Source organism: Clarias gariepinus, chromosome 10 (assembly GCF_024256425.1).
Source record: "Clarias gariepinus isolate MV-2021 ecotype Netherlands chromosome 10, CGAR_prim_01v2, whole genome shotgun sequence".
Lineage (NCBI taxonomy): Eukaryota > Metazoa > Chordata > Actinopteri > Siluriformes > Clariidae > Clarias > Clarias gariepinus.
In genome coordinates, this window is record NC_071109.1 from 12,196,793 (window position 1) to 12,216,679 (window position 19,887).

A 19,887-nucleotide genomic window follows, 5' to 3' on the forward strand; every position below is an offset into this window, starting at 1 on the left:
TGGTGGAGGTCTGGCTGGTGTGACCTAATTTTTGTAAATGTAGATTTATTTTAAAATTTATAAATACGTTTATGTTTTTATTTTAACACGCAGATAAGGGGGTAAAGAGGGATTTGTGAGTTTATGATTGCGTGTTCGAGTAGAGCAGGCTTGGGGGGGTGGGAGAGAGGGAGAGGGAGAGAGAGGAAGGGAAGAGAAGGAGAGGAGAGGTCCAGCTGCAGAGAAAGAGAGAGAGATACGACTTGATACGACAATGGAAGCAGCCTCGAGCAGCCGGTAGAATACGACGAGGAGCCGAGGAGAAAACGAGCAGCACGAGGGAGGCTTTTATTAAAAAAAAAAAAAAAAGAAAAACAGCGGGATGTACAGTGAGACTCGGCTCGCGCGGAAGGAGTTCTGGTCTAAAATGGAGCAGTGAGATTTAGGGGGGAAACGAGGCTCCGTCTCCATCACTGAGAGGCGCGTCCACCTGCTACGAGCCGAGGCCCGGGAAAAAAAGACAAGAAAACATGGAGAAGTGGGTGCGCTGAAGGAGGAGGAGGAGGGGGGGAAACGTTTATCTGACCGGCCCGAGCTCTGATTTTTTACGAAGCGACGCGACAGAGGTAAGGGGAAAACCGTGTCAACTTCACGCGCTTACATTCCACTTCCGCTCCCGGACATAAACACGCGTGCGTTTGATCTCGCGCGTCCGTAAAAAAAAAAAATAATAATCCTATACCAGGCGGCATGTATTCAGGGCTGCTAGTATCGTTTGTATGAAAATCAAATGCTGTACACATGAGAGTTGAATAATCTATATACACTGTCCCGTGATAAAACGCTGGGAATCAGAATTAATAGGCATTAAAGCGCGCGCGCGCGTGTGTGTATATGTGTGCGCGTGTGTGTAGGATGACTTGACAAGGCTCTGCCAGGACAATTTGTATCCTTAAGGGATTTTATACTCAGGCAGCACAGAAACATTTATATTCCAGTGGTAGCAAGTCTCAGCTCATATCATAGAGCTTAGTGAAGAAACACAGGCGTTTATTCCTTTACTTAATTGGGAAAGATGTAGAATTTGTGCAAGATATCAATAGAAAGGGTGTCTTTTAGAAGTCTATCTATCTATCTATGTCAGATTTTTGTCCACCTTCTCTTGAAGTGGCGAAAGTGATCAAATCCCCAACCCACTACTCCGTGCTAAATGATGTGTGTTACACCTTCTGCTGTGTATAAAACTATGCAAAAGGCCCTGGCTTGGACGCAACCTTAAGACAAACCGAATACAGGATTATATCACTCTATCTGTTTTGCTCACCAGCTGACTTACAAGTCCATCAATGGGACAGTCTTTTTTTTTTAGCCCCCCCTCTCTCAGTATTTAGTCATGTGCACTTGTTTGTTTTCACTGTGGTCATCACAACAATGCTCGTCTGGACAGTGGCTATGAATATGAATTCATTTCGAGGTTGACCAGATGGTAAAATGAAATGGTGGTTGAACCAGGAACTAGGCTGAGCTGCACAGTGTGTAAAAGAGAGAAACACGCTTATGTAAATAGTGAATAAGGCTGGCAAGCAGTTCTCACTGATACACTCAGATTTTCGGTTGATATGCTTTAGCATAACCTGCGCTTTTGTTATTACTTGCACTATTATTTGTTGACCTAAATCAGTAACACTGATAAGGTTTTTTTTCTCCCCCTGGTTTGAATTCAGTCTTCGGGATTGATTTCTACAGAAATTTGCAGCTAATATTGATTTAACATACTATACACTGGACAACCCCCACCAGACGGGCAGGCTTTTAGCAATGTTTGTACATCTTTTATTAGAATATTGAATATAGACCTGCCACACCAATTAGAAGACATGCTGTGCCTCTCGTGCTCCTTCATACTGAATGTCTTATTTCAATTCATCTTTTGTCATAGTATTTTTTTTCATTCTGAAACAGAACGGCTTACATGCTTTTTGCTTTATGCTTGTCTTCAAAGCTGTGGATGTACATTCTCCATTAAAGAACTGTATTTAAAAAAAGACCTTGGCCCATGGAATTGCATTATAGAGCCCCATGCATTACATTTCTTATTACTTATTTCTTGAATACAACAATAATAATAATAATAATAATAATAATAATAATAATAAATCTTATTACTCACACTAAAGCAAAGCAAACAATTTTCCCTCCTAACCATGATGGCTTGTTTCCAGTCAGAACAATAAGACCTCGATTCACGTTAGTGTCATGTAATTTCACAGTACCAGTAAATTTGTATCGTAGCAACATTCAAAAATAGGTTCGAGTTGTTAATTTAATTAGGAACAGTTTGAAGCTGTGGATTAAAACTTAACATTCGCTCTTCTGACGCAAGTAACTTGACAAGGCTGGTTTTGTTTTCTTAATAGCTTGCCCCGCTTTCTTCTAACTTTTAATCACTTTTTAGTTCCTGAACAACAACAAGCTCTTTTAAGTTAGCTACAGACTGGGTGGTGATGATCATAAGAAGCAATACACTTGCTACATTACAGGGCGGCTGAACACACACAGAGAAACTCACTCTCTTGGCCTCCAGGCCACGGTATACTTCGCCATTGTCTTGCAATCCCTAGTCTATGACACTTATGAGACGGGCAAGCATTTCTTTCTCGAAATGTTTTTTTCAGCTGTTTTTCATCCATTTCAAGAGAAACATAGAGAAGGTAGAAATAAGACAATCAGACAGACGACAGCTTTTTACGACTCCATCTTCTTTCATTTTTACAGACACTACTTTAAGAAGCTCAGGTGTTTATTTAAGATACATCAATAAGCATAAATGCTTACATAACTCATTAAAATCCTCTCAATCTTATCACATCACATGCTTGTATTAAGTACGATGGCAGGCTTTAAAAATATATTTTTACAGTAATATGTACAATACTATATAGGCACAAATCATATATTGTAATAAATGGGTAATGCACAGAAATGTACACAGTCACATTCTAATAGGCAGAACAGGGTCAGAGTCAGACTTTAGAGATGGACTGGATGCACAAAATTCTTTACGAAAGGCTCGGATAAGCAGCTAGCATGACTGAATTGTGACAACATTTTATTAACCCTAACTTAATACTTAATGCTTTTAAGTTTAGTTTAGTAGTACATTAATGTAAGTGATTCGAATTTGCTTTGCTATGGTGCTTCACTTTAGGGGGTTATTTTTTTATTTTATTTTTTTGCTGTAAATTTCATGCGGCAGGAATTAACGCTATCTTCGCTGTCTAATCATGTAAAAAAAAAATCTATGAGAAGTTATCCCTTTTCTAAGGCTAATGTCTCTAGACATGTAGCTGAGCTCTGATCTGAAGAGATGCATTTAGCTTAGTAACATACTGTACATAAAATACATGATAAGTGATTAGAAAAACCGAACAACAGAGTATGAACTACAGAACTGATATGTGACTTTTTTCATATGTTAATCTGTTTGGATTTAAAAAAAATTTTTTATATAATTGGTCCAGTCCACTTTTACTGATATAGAATTTTAGTCTCATATTAGGCTATAGATTCCCAGACAGCATCATTGTTCTTTGATTAGATGCTTTCTACTTTGAATATGTTGATTCTCCATGGCTGGATGTGCCGTGTCAGACATGGTCAAGCACTGAAATGCTCCAAAGTGGGTCATGTTAGGACCAAGAAATGCTGACAGTGGCTTTACTAACAGTGCAGATTGGGTCTCTGTCCCATACAAATGAGAGCCGTATTGCTCCCTCAACCCCCATGGTCCGTACCCTCCCTTAAACAGTCCCTCCCCCCCATAAGGGCTGCCAGAGCGTTTTGTAATTACACAGAGGTGAGATCCAGGGGAGATGTGCTCACCGCACTGATTGCATTTCATATCCGCGTGCACTCTGCTTTCCAGACTTCCTCTCGCTTTCTTCCATATTTGCTTAGATTCAGCATATTTCTCTTGTCCTGTTTCGGTACACTTTATAGTACATCAAGCTATGGACGGGGAATGATCGATTTTTTTTTCTTTTTTTAATTCTTTTTTGAGACAGTGATATCCCGGTTCGGTACTTTATTGAAGACGAGGCACGTTTGTGATTAACCAGGGTTTATTACAATGGTCTTATTGAGTTTGCACGTCTGTCATTGTTCAATATTGGAGCAGCTGCCGCAGTGTAAGAGCACCTTCAGTTGAGCTTTTTCCCTTTTACACTATCGTGCAGACTGAACTGTGCAAATACTGCAGGTTCTCTTATATCCTTCACATTCAACAGCTCTCAGGTTCAAAACCTCACGCATTACCTAATACCTCTTTTCATGAAATGCTATATTCTCACAAGCGTATTTGATTTTGCGGTGAAATAAATATGGCTTCAGTAAGTTTTGTCTAGAACCTGGATAAGCAGTACTGTTTAAGCAGAGTGACTTTCGAACCTGTGGCAGCTCTTTTTTAGTATCAAGGCAGGCTTTTTCATCTCCAAGTGAGTAGTGCACGGATTTTACACTGCATGTAAATCACCCTACTTTAGTAGTTGTGGTCAAGAGCTCCTTGATTAAATTATGGCCCCATCATGTGACACTCCAGCGTTGTCAGCAGTGAAATGACTCAGCTATTGGTGCTTGCAGGTGCAGAGGCTTGGATTATGTCTGTGAAAAGCAGTACGAGAGTGATAAGTGTGAATGCTTATAGACTTATTGGCAGTCTAGCTGTTACTTTTTTTTTTTTTGTATGTCCAAAACACTCTAGGCTTCAGATGCCATGTCTTGTATTCTGTACGTTTGAAGATGGTTTATAATTTTTTTTCCATTTCCCCCTCCCTGCTAACATGCAAAAAAAGGGGGAAAATTCGCTTTTGTTAACGGCCTCTGACTAGGCGGTAAGTGCATGTCCCCCTTACTGAGCATTGTAAGAATTAGGAGTGCAACTCAGATAACTCAGGGGGGTTCATTTCCTTTGGATCAGCAATGGGCAGGTCCCATGTGAGAGAGAAACTGGGATCTGCCCAGGACTCGAGAATGACAGGAGCTCCTTTGTGCGCCCAGGCCCTTCATTCCGCAGGCTCTTGTTTCAGGCTTTGGCACGGGGGCTAAAGAGGCCGCTTTTTGGAACAGAGGGGACCAGAGAAGGGGCAAGGGGATGTTGTTAGGATGTTTCCTGCACTTCTCGTTCTTTTATGGAGAAGGTGGTTTTGTCCTCGCAGAATGGCTACATCTCAACAGAAATCTGCGGGGCAGGAAGTAGCCGGCCACTTCATTTGTTTAGATGCTGTGATGACACATTTGCTGGCGATTTTTTTCATGGGATTGTAAAAAGGATCAAAAAGGAACCAGTCTTGTTTATATCGCCCTAGGCATGCTTAGTTAATTTTCCCTTCAGCTTCTCACTTATAGTGCCTTCTCTGTGATAAACCTCTCTGATATACTTAAGAGATAATTAAAAATACATCCAGCATATATTTTGATTATGTAACACATTACATACTAAATCATTGCATTATTGTACACGATTAAAAGTGTGAATTTTTCTCAGGAGAGCCATCACTTCAGTGGCAATGGACGTATAAAGCTTTACACTTAAACATTTATGTGAACATTTAAAAGGCGACGATTCTATGCCTCAGCTGCATGCATGTACACTTTTACATAAACATGTTGTGAAAAGAATAGACTCGTGTTTTTTTCTCCAAGTTTCAACATCCTCCTCAACCACTGTGACTTCAATTCCTAATTAATTTATGCATTATTATTGTGCCAATAAATGCATGAAGTATAATTAGCCATGTTAATGAATCAGTTCAGCTCCTGCAAGGCACTCACATATTGTTCGTGTTTAAATTCAAAATTATTTTAGTGCCGAACAAATAATAAACTAATAGTTCGGGTGGAGGTTGCAGATCTGAGATTAGTTTTTCTGGTTCTGGTTACAGTATAATGATGAAGTTCATCACTTTGGCATAGAAGTGAGTCTTCCATTACAATAAAATATCTAATACAGTTTTTTTTTTGTGCATGAATAGGCAACAGTGTTGACACAAGCTTACTGATCTTATAGGTAAACAACAGTAAGTGCATTTACTTGGACCCTAATATTCCACTAATAATCGGAATAATATCCCAATTGGAATAAAACCACGTCACCACGTGGTCACCATGATCGGAACAGTTTAAAATGAACTGCCTGATTGGCATGAATGAGGGGGGTTGTGTAAATCTTTGCTTATCTATTCATGAGGTAAATATTAGCCATGCAAACACCTGAGCAGATCCATTCTGTCTTGTTCGAATACATATACTGATCAGCCATAACATTATGACCTCTGACAGGTGACGTAAACAACAGAATCAAGTATATACCAGCTTGTGACAGGATCATGGGCACCCAAAGCTCACATGACCGTGTGGACCAAAAGCCTGTTCAAAGTCCAATTCCAAAGAAAGACCAATGCAGCACAAACTGTCACTGTCGAAAAAAGACAATGCTGGCCATGATGGAAAGGTATAACCACCTCCAGCCTGCTGCTTATGAGCTTTAGCTGGTAAAGAGTCCAAGGTTGTTGATCTGGTGCTTTCAATTCCCCAGATCTCAGTTCAACCCAGCATCTATGAAATGCACTGGACAAACAAGGCTGATTGATGGAGGCCCCATCCCGCAACCCATTGCACCCAAAGGACCCACTGCTAATGGCCCAGTGCCAAACACTGCAGCACACTCCCAGAGGTCTTGTAGAGTCATGGCCGAGAGGTCAGAAGTGTCCTGGTGGCACGACGATAATCTCCACACAATTGGGCTTAATATTTTGTGTTTTAATGTTATGGCTGATTGGTGTATGACAAAGTTTCTGGGAGGGAAGGTTTGCTTCTCTCATTAGTTCAGACTTCCACTCACTGACTCTTTAGCAGTGAAGGAGCCCCAATCATAACGCAGTATGTTATCCATCACAAAGATGAATAGCCTAATCTAAGATCAAAATTGGAAAGAAAAACCTTATTATGTTAATTGCTTATATGTAATGGTAAATAAATATGCCATGCTAATTGCAAACAAAATATTCAAACATGCAAGACATAAAATCAAACAATGTTTAGGTAGTAATGCATTAATAAAACATTCTTCACTTTTCTTTAAGCGGCTTTACGAGCAACAATGTACCCAGGTGTACAGTAGAATAAGATTAAATATTCTGAACAAAAGATCCTTGAACAACTTTATCCTTTGACGTTAACTCATGAAGTGACATCTAATGAACATCCTGGTCTGGAAATGTGACAGTCAGTGAATTTGTGTACCCATGATATAATTTCCAAAATGGTGATATACCCGTAATCACATGTGACAGAAGTAGCTCGTTTTAAAACAAAGCTTGTTATTTTCTTACTGAAAGTAAGTTTCATCCTATTTAAGCATTTTTATGATTTGATAACATCTTATGTTTTATATTTAAGCAGTTTCTGACTGCATTTCTTGAACAAATTGATATAAAACAAAGTAAGAAAAGTTCACTGTGACATAAATTACATATGGCTTTTAATCCTAAAATTGTCAGATACAATGCCATGTGTTGTCTTTCAGAGTGCATTTCAAAGGTCTTTTTTGTCTGTGTAATATATTCCCCATAATTTCCCTTTGTGCTCTTATGGGATAAGAATGCTTACAGCTAAATAGAGTTGGCTGCTGACCATGTCGTTTAAATAATTTTAAAAGAATTAGGACATTGATTTTAAAAAAATTAAACGTGAAAAAGCTGTGAATGTGCTAGAAATTGGACACAGTCGTGAGTGTATACATGAAAACACGTTTATATAAGGTGGGGAATCATTAATGCTTAGCGCCTAATGGTGTAGGGGTCTTGAGAAGATTGATGGTACCATGATTTTCAGTGCAGGGCATTCTGGATCAAAACCTGATTTCCTTTCCCTGTAGGTTAAGATGTGGCTGTTGATGGATTTCGCAGCGATATAATGACCACAGGAGTAGTTGTCCATGGTTGACTCAGTCAGGGTTTATACCCTATTAAAAAAAACAGTGGTCTCATTTGTAGAGTTGTTTACCTGAGCTGTGGTCACATTTACCAGCCGAATGTGACTCAGATCTGATTTTTTTGTTATCCTTATATGACACAGATCTGATTTTTTTTAGGATGAACTCACAAAAGTGTGAACATAGCCTTATACAATACAATATACAATACTGACTGGTCACAGAGAGAGGGAGAGAGAAGGAGGGAGAGATAGAGAAACAAACCTGGTGAGGAAACAAGTGTTTACAGCTGTTGTAATGAAAGAAATAATAGGAACTAAATTGTTTCAACCGTTCTGTGCCAATGTAATAAAACTGCTAATGGATAAAAAGTATGACCCATCATTCAGTGCTTCCCTTCGCCCAAATATCACAACAAGTCTTTGGCGTTGGTTTTTTTTTTTTGGTTACAGTGTCAGTGTCTTACTTGTTTAAATGCAAGGTGGCATGCTGATACATTTCCAGTATGCAGTTTCTTCTGGTGGGTAGAGTAGGCCCATTTTGCCATTCCTGGGCATGAGGCATAAATACACTCTGGATGGGGCTTCAGGCCACCATGCACAACCTCATTATCACCTCGAAACCAAAAAAACCCAGAGTAAAACTTTAACCCTTAGGAATTAAATTAAACCTTACCTGACAAAATTATTTGGCTGTGGTTATTGATTACGATATCACCTATGTGTTTTTACCCCGCATCAGTGTATTGTCTTTTGAGTAAAACATCACGTTGATAAATCCTGCCTCCATTTCACCGATTGTTACATTGAAACCTCAGTCTGTTGTGTTTAGTTTGTTTGAGCTGTATTGCATCATGCATTTTCAGCTGTGAAGTTTTTGCCATACAGCCTTGAGTATGAGGCATGTTGAAAAGGAATATATATACACATACCCTGGACAGGATGCCAATACATCGCAGGGAACACACAAACAAACACACACACACAATGGGCAATTTGGGGATGTCAGTTAGCCTAATCTGCATGTCTTTGCACTGTGAGAGGAAACTAGAGTACCCGGAGGAAACCCATCAAGCACATGGAAACCCGAGGTGGGGATTAAACGCCACTGTGTCAACTATATCTCACAAGTATAATTTTACAGCACAAACTTTATACAAGTGTAACGTTTCTCTCGTCTACTCGTGCGAAATCAACATGTCAGGTGATTTCGCTAAAGTTTTTAACTTCCCGGTTTTTTTGAAGAGCGCTTGTCCGATTTACATAAAAGTGCATTATTTGGAAATATCTTCCAAACTTTGGTAACTTTCCTTGTAATTAAATATCACGAAATGAGTTTTACAACAATGCAAATATCTAATTAGAGCTGGTACAGGAGTGCTAGCATTATGTATTATGCTAATTTAGTTCCATTAGATTTAGTTGGCTTTTTTCAAAATTTTGGGTAGAATATTTCTCCGAGACATGTCACAGATGCGCAGATGGTAATATATGTCGCAGATGCAAACATGGGGGAGGAATCACACTAAATGAATTTATTTATCTGGCGAACAAGGATGAGTCATGATTCTTGAAAGCCGAGCCTTTTTATCACCCTAAACTCTCTCGCTGGAGTGTTTAAATGGGGACAGGGAGCGCATGATTAACGAGATTAAGCTCAGAAAGCTTTCACCTGTTTGCCGACAAACTGTCTTCTCCAGAAAATGCCTAGCAAAGGACGGCTGAAATCAGTATGCGCCGCCACATTGGGACCTGTCAGGATTTTACTGTCAGGGCTTGTATGGTCTGATTTTTTATGGCTTCTTCTCTTTACTCTGGGTAGAGGAAACTTAAATCCAAAACAAAGATCTCATTCCATTTCCTTTTATTATTCCATTAAAATCTCTTTTTTTTTTTTTTATTAGGATATACATTGGCATGGAAATGTTGATTTTCCTGTCCGATTCAATTAGCTTTTTCTCACAGGGCAGCTCATTAATCAATCTGTAGGATGTAAAATTTCAAGTATCATATTAAACCATATTTAAAAGTGCTGTATTTACATTGCATTATCTATTTTATAGATTTTTTATTGTACAAATTTTCATTTAAGAACTACTCCACTATGAAAAAAACATCTACGAGGCGTGTACTATTATGATTTTTCCTCTCCTGATCTTCGTCCTTGCCTTTGAAAGACAAGCCTCAGTATGTCATGTTTCAACAGCTCCAGGCCTTTACTCGGGAGTACCACATATGGGACGAAGCCGAGTAGAAAAACAACCCCCCCACCCCCACCCCCACCCCCACCCCCAAAGAAATGATCCAATGCAGAAATGATCTAATGGAGAACACCCCCTCTTCTGTCTCTTGTTTGTGAGCTGCTTATAGAAAGCATTAAGGTTGATGCACAGAGCCCTCACCGTTTTAATATCCCTTTGAGGAGGAATTGAAGAGCACATAATTCTGTGTTTCCTCAGCAAAATGAAGAGAAAAGCTCGGTGCCAGCGTAGCACTTAAGCAAGAAATGGAGAGACGTGACACAGGAGAGGATGTAAAAAGGGGCGTGTGAGCACAGGGACATGGTCTTTATCTTTAATCTTTAGCACATGAAAGTGAGGGAAGGCACATCGAGCTGTGGAGATTTGGAATATCCCCTCAGCTCCAAGGTCTGTTAATGAATGTAGCCCGTTTATTGCAGCGGACTGATAACCTCGCTTGGCAGGATTCTGGGTTTCCTCCTGGCACCTGGTAGGCGCAGACACTCGATTAGCATCAGGGCCTCTTCTTTTGGGCAGGCAGATTGTTTTTGGAACCAGTAATGGATAGATGATATCAAAAATAGAGGAATTTCTCTTGTGTTGATCGTTTGCGGCTCCAAATAGATAGAACGTGGTATACATCTACGGCGTTTTTGAAAGATCAGAAAAGTTCCATATTTGGACCAGATGATTCATGTGCCGCTGAGGGAAATTATTAGCTTGGCAACTCATGCTACATTGCTCATTGCTAGTGGGCGTGGCAGTTGACTAAATTTATTTTTGACTTTGGCTGAAATAATTTCCATTTTGATACTTCATGAATATAAAAGTGGGATTGTGTTTTCAAGCTAATAATTCGGGAAACTTTCTGGATACAGTGGAATGTCACTTCCTTATTTACTTGTTTTAATATTATCCATGTTAAGTAGTTAAGAGTGTTAAGTTCACAATAAACATCAGAATCTGGGTCGGGAAAGCTGCACACTTGACCACTGGAGAAACTTTTTTCAATTATCACTGTCCAGTTTCAGTGAGATTGTTCCCACGTTGGTATTGGATTAAAGGTTCTTGGCAGTCACAAGCTTAACCTTATGCTTTTTTTCTCATCACGTTGTAAAGAGTTGTCATTCGGGTTGCAGTATCCTTACTTTCTTGAATCAGTCTGGTGTATGTCCTCTGATCTCACAACAACAATGCATTTCCACCTGCACAACTGTCACCCACTCTGTGTGATCCTGAAGATCAGCAGTTCCTGAAATACTCAAACCAGCCTGCCTAGCGTCAACAAACAAGCTGCACTAATGTTACATGATTGGCTGAATAGATGCTTAACCCTGCAGTGTATGGAAGAAACATTGGCCATATAGGACTCTGTAGCTTATCCTCTATTGCGTCTATTCGAGTGCATTTCTGTTAATTGCATAACAGTACCTAAAGCAGTCATCATGAATGTATATAGGTTTCACAGAATTTTCAATTATTAGATTTTAATTTTTATTTCCCTTTTAATTACTGAAGCAATGACATTGCTTGATAAACAAACACACAAACAAAAACCCCAAGCCAATTATGCAAGCAGAGTATTTAAATGTGATTCAATGGAGATGTTTCCATTTCTTTAAAAAATGAATCTATTCACACAGTCTAGCGCTAGTCAAAAGTTAAGCTGCAAAAAATATGACCGCATTAAACTGTTGTTGCCATTCAATCATGTTAGTCGCTATAAATACCTAGCTAGCAAGATGGACTTTGTATAAACCTGTATATGAGTTTAAAAGCTTTGTTCTACAGTGACATGTTTTTTTTTTTAATTAGTAATGAAAATGAACATAATATTTTTTAGGTAATCTGATCCACAACCTTTCTTAAAGACTATATATATCAATTTGCTAGGGAGCATAAAAAATTAATTCTGGAGCATTGGAAAAAGGTCATGTGGTCTGTTGAGTCCAGCTTTACCCTTTTTCAGAATGATTAGGGCGCTTCAGGGTAAGAAGAAAGGCGGATCAAGCGAAGCACCCATCATGCCTTTTGCCCACCGTGGATGTCTATAGGGGCAGTGTTATGACCTGGGTTTGCTTCTGTTGGTCAGGTCTAGATTCATCAGTGTTATGTGCCCAAACAATAAGGTCAGCTGGCTAACTGAATATACTGTGCGACCAGGTTTTTTTTCATCAATGGATCTTTTTTCCTTGATGACATGGGCATATTCCAAGATGATTTAATGGGATCAAACTGTGAAAGAGTGGTTCAAGGAGCATGAGACATCACCTTCATTCATGGATTGGTCAACACAGAGTGCTGGAGAAGGCTTTATGCAGCAGTCTGACTCTCCCATCATTAATTCATGACCTTGGAAAAGCAAAAGTTGGTTGAACAAAATATTATACAGTGTGTGTGTGTATGTATATATATATATATATATAGATAGATAGATAGATAGATAGATAGATAGGTAGATAAGGTATTTGAGTATGGAATATGAAAACATATTAGAAAGTTTGAGTTGAATTATTTTATTCTATACATGTCCATTCTGTATATATTTCTTTATTAATTTTCAAGGCTGTAATGTCTGTGTTAGGAGACTACTTAAAACTAACTGAAGCTTTATTGTAATTTTCGTAGAGCCATGTTCCCCTGCCACTTCCCTGCTGATGAGCTCCAGATCCCTTGGAGAATGTGGCTTTCCCTGTCACTTTTTAAATCAATTACTTTTTCTTCACCTTCGTGTCCCCTGTTCTCCCTGGACTCTGGGTTATGGCTCTCCAGTTCAACCTTCTTTGTTCTAAAGCATTTATTTTTTGTCAGTCTAGGGCCCGATAACAATGAATTATAAATACTCCAGAGCATTAAATGTCCTTGGGTTACTTTTATTTAGCTTTTGATTCCAATTTAATATCTTTGTTTGAGATGGCTATTTTTCACATCTTCTTTGCGTCTACATGTAGACATATGACATGTTTCACTTCATGCTTTGCCTGTATTTTATGTACATACAGTACATACATACATACATACATACATACAGTAGAAGCTGTTTTTGTATCAGACAAGAAGGGGGTTAGTTCCCTAGGTGTGCTGACACAATGTAGCCTCTCCACATATGCCTAGGTGCACTTGTTGAAAGGAATTAGCTTACATGTTCTTGATGGCGCCGTCTTATTTTAGCACGCGGCAGGTAGGCGGATAGCTTGAACTGCGGAGGCTCTCTGTGCAACAAAGTCTGTGTCTAATTAGTTTGTCTAATTATGTCTTTGTGCTGGAAATTTCTCAAATTAGTGGTATCATGCGGAATGTGAGGATGCTCATTAAGAACTGTAAGACTGTTGCATTGTTCCAAGTGTGTCTCTTTTGGCTCACAGTGGGGTCCATGTGGTCATCATCTTTCAATGGGTTTACCCTCCAAGATTTTCATTTTCAGTCACCCTTCTATAGTACTTATACATGAAACATACAGTGATTACTGGGGAACACGTATGTGGGGAAAATGATCCGTCATTCTTTACATTATTTTTTTTCGGCATACATTTCAAAATTTATAATAGCGATGCGAAGGTTGATCGGTAAGTGTCCAAGATTGGCGGGTTAGCATTTTGATTGGCCGTGATCGGTGATCGCCAAGCACACAAGCTTCCAAGTGGCACAACAGAAGCACATTTTTATGCCATTACATTATCAAAAAGCCTTTGTCTCCAAAGTCTGCAAGTGAATTAGTCTCAAAACCCATTCATTACACACCCTTACACAAGTCTCAAAGCAAAGCAAATGCAAAGTAGTCTTGATAATTGTGCGTCGGAAGCCCTGGGTGTCCATGTAAGAAGCCGCATTTGCTCGCAGCCACTCAACTTGCACACTTATTGTCAAGGTGAATTTTGAGACTTTGGACGCATTTTAGATGGTAAAACGTCACCGTTGATTTATAATCCTGCAGATGATACATCCTAAACTATTCAAACATTTTCATCCTGTGTGGTAGTCGTGAATTATTTGTTAAGTTTAGAAAAATGTAAAAATGCATTTTTTTTTTTATTTGACCTTTTTGTATAATGTTAAACTTTTGAATGTGAAGTTAAAGTGAGAAAAAATAACGGAACGGAACGGAAGGAATGGGCTACATTTAAATACTCATGTTTAATTAATTTGTGAAGCTGTTGAATGAAGCTAAGGTATAAAACTTTTTTTTAAAAGGTTCAAGGTCTTAGAATTGTAAAAAATGTAATATCGAATCAGGATATTTATAAAATCTTGATATTTACAGAATCTTAATACAAATCGAATCTAGATATCATGATACTATTTTTTTTCTTTTTGAGTGGTGACTGGTGATTATAATCTGTAATATTTCTGCTTCCGACGGTATGGTACGTGGTGTCATACATGTTAAATTAATTGTCAAAATTCTGGACCTCCTGACCATCCTACTTATATGTGCATGTTAAACATCCCTTTCCACCTCAGGGTCTATCCCCCTTTGTTCTTATTACAACCTCCACTCTTCTGTGTAACAGATAGTAGAATTTTGATGTAGTATACACTACATAGTGTTCATAGAATAGAAAAAAAAAAGATGAAAGATGTTGAAACAATACTGGATGTTATGCACAAGGATGATATATGTATATCACCATTGAAGTTCGTGCACTTTCCCCGATTTCATGTTTTCACAAAGCGACATGCTTATTTGGAGCTCGGGGACCTCTTGTTTCTCGGTGCACTCACACCGCTGTGTGATGGCTGCTGTTAACCCCCCTCACCCACTGTCTGTCCATCCGTAAGCACACAGTTATTGGTATTCAGACAGGCTGCTGGTATCCACACAGCCTAGTAGACAGAGAGCGAATTCAGTGAGTCAATACACTGGTTCATTAGAGCACTGAGTCACTGCGAGCTGCCTCATTTGTTTGTGTTTGTCCAATACTTGCTCTTAAGAAGCACCCGCTGCCCATTCATATGACAATCCTGACAAAAAGATAGTAGCTGCCTTGCGTTCCTGTCCTAGCCAGTCAGATCGGGCTGAATCGATCGGGTTACTTTCATGACCCCTGCATTTGCAGTATGAATGCTATAAAGCCCTGTATTCGACCTGAAGTCAAACCATTTAAAACCTGCATATGAAGGAAGCCAATATATGGTGTCCATTTAGAGTGACTGTAGAACTGAAATTCACAAGACGTTATACATGCCTTACCTTTTAAGTGGGACTGACTCCGTAACCTGGTTATGAGTACAGGATTGTTTACCTTAGAAAGTTTTTTAGTAAAATAGTGTGAAAGAAAAGGGTTGGTGGGAAAGGGTCTCGGTGTCCCTCTTTGGCCTGCTCATTTAACATCCATACACACGGTATGTCTTGACCCTCGTTACGGTTGCTTGGGAGAGCGTGTAAATGTGTGTGTTTTAACCATAACTCCAAAGGGCAGCATGATGGAGGCACCTAACCTTTGCAACCACCAGAAGATATCAACCATACAAATAACTCATTAACCTTATCCACTTAATGAAATGACCCCCTTTTTCCCCTGCATTAGACTTGTTTAATTGAGCATTGCAGAACCTAAAATGGCAAGTAGCTTTTATGAGCCATTGTGAAAGTAGGAATTGGCATCTGCTTACCCTATGGTTCATCCCGCTTTGCTAGCAGAATGTTCCGAGGTTGTCTCTCAGCTCTGTTCGGGATCACAGAGAGCCATTGATTAAAGGGGGAGCTCAATAAGGAGGCACTTTTAATCACCTCACTCAGAGGCACTATTGTCTTGAGGCAGCGCAAATAAACCTGCCAAACACCCCCAAAGTATATACGCTGATCCACGGATGCACAAAGCCCTCTAGAAAGCTCCTACACAGACCGATCAATACGGTTGATTACGAAAGGGAAAAGAGCAGGGGCATTGGACTCATTTGTTCCCTTGAAGGATTGCCCTGCAGATATGTTGCGTAGCTTAAAGCAGTCTATCCTTCCTGCAATTTCATGGAATGTTAACATGAGCTAATGATCCGCAACATGTTTCTACAAGGTTGAGCTCGCTAACTTATTAACTTAAGGTTCTTATTTTAGTACCACACATAAAGGGTACGATTAACATGTTATTGTGTGCCAGTAATAGTCGAGTAATATGCGGTAATGAAAGATTCATCAGGTGTATGTTTCTGAGAGAAACTAGGATTAAATCATATCTACTAATAGAGTCTCATTACCAGTTTGTTTGGCGGTAATCAAAAACAGCAGTCAGCAGAGAGTCAGTAATCATCTTCTCATGCACATATTTAAACATGTATTGCAGAAATGTAATACGTCCAGCCTTTAGATTATTTCATCATGCCGTGCCTCTGTGGAACGGTTGATAGTGACGAAGTAGTGTCAAAATATAGAAAATGCTCCACCTTGCTGTCTGGTATTCTCTTTTATATCCTTCCAAAGCCATATAGTGAATGGCAGCATTCCATGTGATCGGCTGCCAGTCAGACGGCGCTGGATAAAAATACCGCAAAAAAAATAAAAAAAGACATGAAGGCTCTAACGGTTTGGTTTGTCTTTGCTGATAAAGTGGTGCCAATTAATTTGAAAGAGAGAATTCTTCCTTTCAAATGTATTATGAACCAGTCAGAAAATATTAATTATAGTTAAAATGTTTATTCTATACAGACATGTTTTACATTGTGTGTGTATATACTGTAGAAATACCAGGGGCATTCAAGTTACAGCAGGACTTTTGCTTGTGCAGAAGAACAGAACACAGTTATGGAAAATAACTCTATGTAACCCCCTGCTACACTAATGTACTTATCTCACACAACAGAACCAATCTATTCAGCGCTTTTGCCTCGAGGTGGGCGTGGCCATACACGTCAATTAACAGAGCCAGTCAATTCAGCGCTTTTGCCTCGAGGTGAGAAGGCCAATCTGCGTCACTCAACAAAGCCATTCAGTTCAGTGCTTTTCCCTCGAGGTGGGCGTGGCTATACGCATCACACAGCAGAGCCAATGAATGTGATAGTGTATACTACACTGTGTATACGAGAAGACACAGCAGTGATGGCAATAAATCCACAAACTTCCACAATAATCACTAATAACAACTAAATGCGCAACGCAGGATGGCATACTCTGAACGAAAACTGAACCTTGTGCCATTAATTAAATCCAAATGTTGTGTAGAAGGTAAGTTATAAGCAGTTATGTGGCATATGATGATCAGCTTTTTATATTTTTATTTTTGTATAACTATTTCTACAAACTCTTTACTGCCAGCCTTAGTATATAGATTAAGAGTTAATTTGTGACATTTCTTGCCTTGTGCTATTAGTGCTATTACCCATACCGTACAACTCCATATTATGTCAGTTAAGAGAGTAAAAAGAAAATATAGTCCACTATCATTTTAAGAAAAAAGGTCAGTCAATCGATAAAAATCTCAAAACTTTGCATGTTTCAAAACTTTAGTGTAGTCACCAAAACCATCAAACGCTATGACGCCGCTCATGAGAACAGTCCGAGGAAAGGAAGACCAAGAGCTACCTCTGCTGCAGAGGATATGTTTATGAAGAATGATCAGCTTCAAAAAAAACCCCGATTTACAGCACCTCAGTTTAGAGCCCACAAAAGTGCTCCTCTCAGTTCAAGCAGCAGACATATTTCAACATTCACTGTTCAGAGCAGAATGTGTGAGTCAGGCTTTCAGGGTCTAATTGCAGCAAAGAATCCATTACTTTAAAAGAAAAACAAGCAGGAGACACTTGCTTGTGCCTTGCAACACAAGAAATGGACAGTAGATTAGGTCTAATGAGTCCAAATTAGCGATTTTTGGTTCTAACCAGCAGGAGGGATTTCCCTCACATTATATAGCCTCATGGTGGTTATAGCCAAAAATCTTGTAATGCATCAAAAATAATCATATCATTCAAAGGCAAAAGTACATCAAAGACAATGTTGAAGCCAGCAGTCTAGCTCCAGTGTCGAGGGCTGAGCTTTTTAAATTATGCTACCTTTTATAGATGTCCTTGGGCTGAAACCAGCTTAAAGGAATGTTTTGGCAAAGGTTCAGGAACATAGAACAATAGAAACAAATTATGTGATTTTTTTTTTTGTGTGACAGGAGAACTTTGGTATAAATGGTTGGCATGTGAGTGGCAACAATGTCTGGAGTCCATGCTTATGCATACCGTTTAAAGCTAATGCTCTTAAGTACTTATAAATATGTCATATCTTTCCAGCAGAAAGTAATCAATGTAGGATGCACAAGTGAAAGGTATTTATGTTAACAATTTTTCAAGATACCTCTAAAAAAAAAAACATGATGGGGTTTTTGGTGTATTTGCTAAAGCTGTCTTCTGGTGACGCAGCTTTTGGTGCCTCTCCAAAATGTGGATGGGTGAAATCATCATGATATAAATATGCAATATGAATCAAATACTGTATGAATACTGTTTTGATATAATAGTTGGTTGTTCCGTCTATCTCTATCCTTTTGCTGTATGCTGAGGAAATGACTGATCTGAGCATGCTGAAGTTGTCCATCTGTGCCATAAGTAAAACGTGAAATATCACACAACAGTTCTTACTGTAACTGGGAAAAAAAGTGCACATGTTGGTGTTATAAAAGCTTGTTCGAGACTACAGAATATCCCACAATCCACAATAACATGTGGTTCATTGTGTCATTTTTACAACGCTCCACTCAGTAGCAAAGTGTGCTGCCTGTTACAGCTGATAAAGTTGGACAGCTAGCTTCATTTGATAAATAGACTGTTTACTAGCATCAGATTTCATGTACTGGAGCTGCCAGAGATGTGAGAGCTGCGGATCCGTGCAACGAGAGGAGATGCGAAGGAAAGATGAGGAACAGCATCCCATTGATCCCTCTCTGCAGCGTACACAGCAAGAGTTGTGCCAAGAGAATCTTCAGTCGCTGACAAACACACACATACTCGCACACACACACACACACCGCGGCGCAGTCTTTCACACGGGCCCACACATGGCTTATTGGCACTTTTTTCTTTCCCTCATCACTGCCGGTTCAGTATCAGTGAGCAGCAGAGATGTTTGTGGCAAAATACGCTTTCATACGTCATTTATGGGGTTGGTGTGAACTCTGCTCCTATTGGCTGGTAGGATTTGTGTGGATGTTGTGCAGACATGTAGACCAGGCCAGGCTAACTCGATGAGCTGTTTTTTTTTTTTCCCGTGTGTTTATTGTCCAGACCCTTAAGAATTACTGTGCAATCATTGTGCAACCTTTCCTCTCCCTCCCCCTTCCTGCACCGCGCCAAGTCCAATACCCTCCCTCCCTCCCTCCCTCCCTCCCTCCTGTCATTTGAAATGTGCCCTGCATAAATGGAGGCAGCTGCTTGAGCACGGAGCATGGGGAGAGAGAGGAGTGGCTGAATCACAATTAGCAAGGCTTTTCCTTTTTTCAGTGCGACAGCATTCCAATGCTAGGTATGCCATTCATGCTATACCATTCAGCCCCAGCGATGGAAAATGTGACTGGATGTTCGGTTCTTTTTTTTTTTTAATTTAATCAATTCTTGCAGTGTTTAGAAGTCCTAACCCTGTTCTGTTTTTAATTCTGTTTTTATTATTTGCACACACTGATTGAAGTGGAAGCTCAGCTTCCTTTTTTTTTTGTGTAATGAATTTTTAATGCAGCTCATTGTATTTGGAATGAACATCATGTGC

The 19,887-nt window shown here is 39.4% G+C and overlaps 1 protein-coding gene across 1 annotated transcript in view; it reads left to right on the forward strand.

Moving 5' to 3' along the window:
• Nucleotides 1–218: 218 nt before the first annotated feature.
• The window catches only part of nexmifb (neurite extension and migration factor b), a 66,646-nt gene continuing 46,977 nt past the window's right edge, over nt 219–19,887 (forward strand). The window contains exon 1 of the mRNA XM_053506639.1: nt 219–605. The gene's annotated coding sequence lies outside the window, so the exon portion shown is untranslated. The remainder of the gene's footprint in view (nt 606–19,887) is intronic.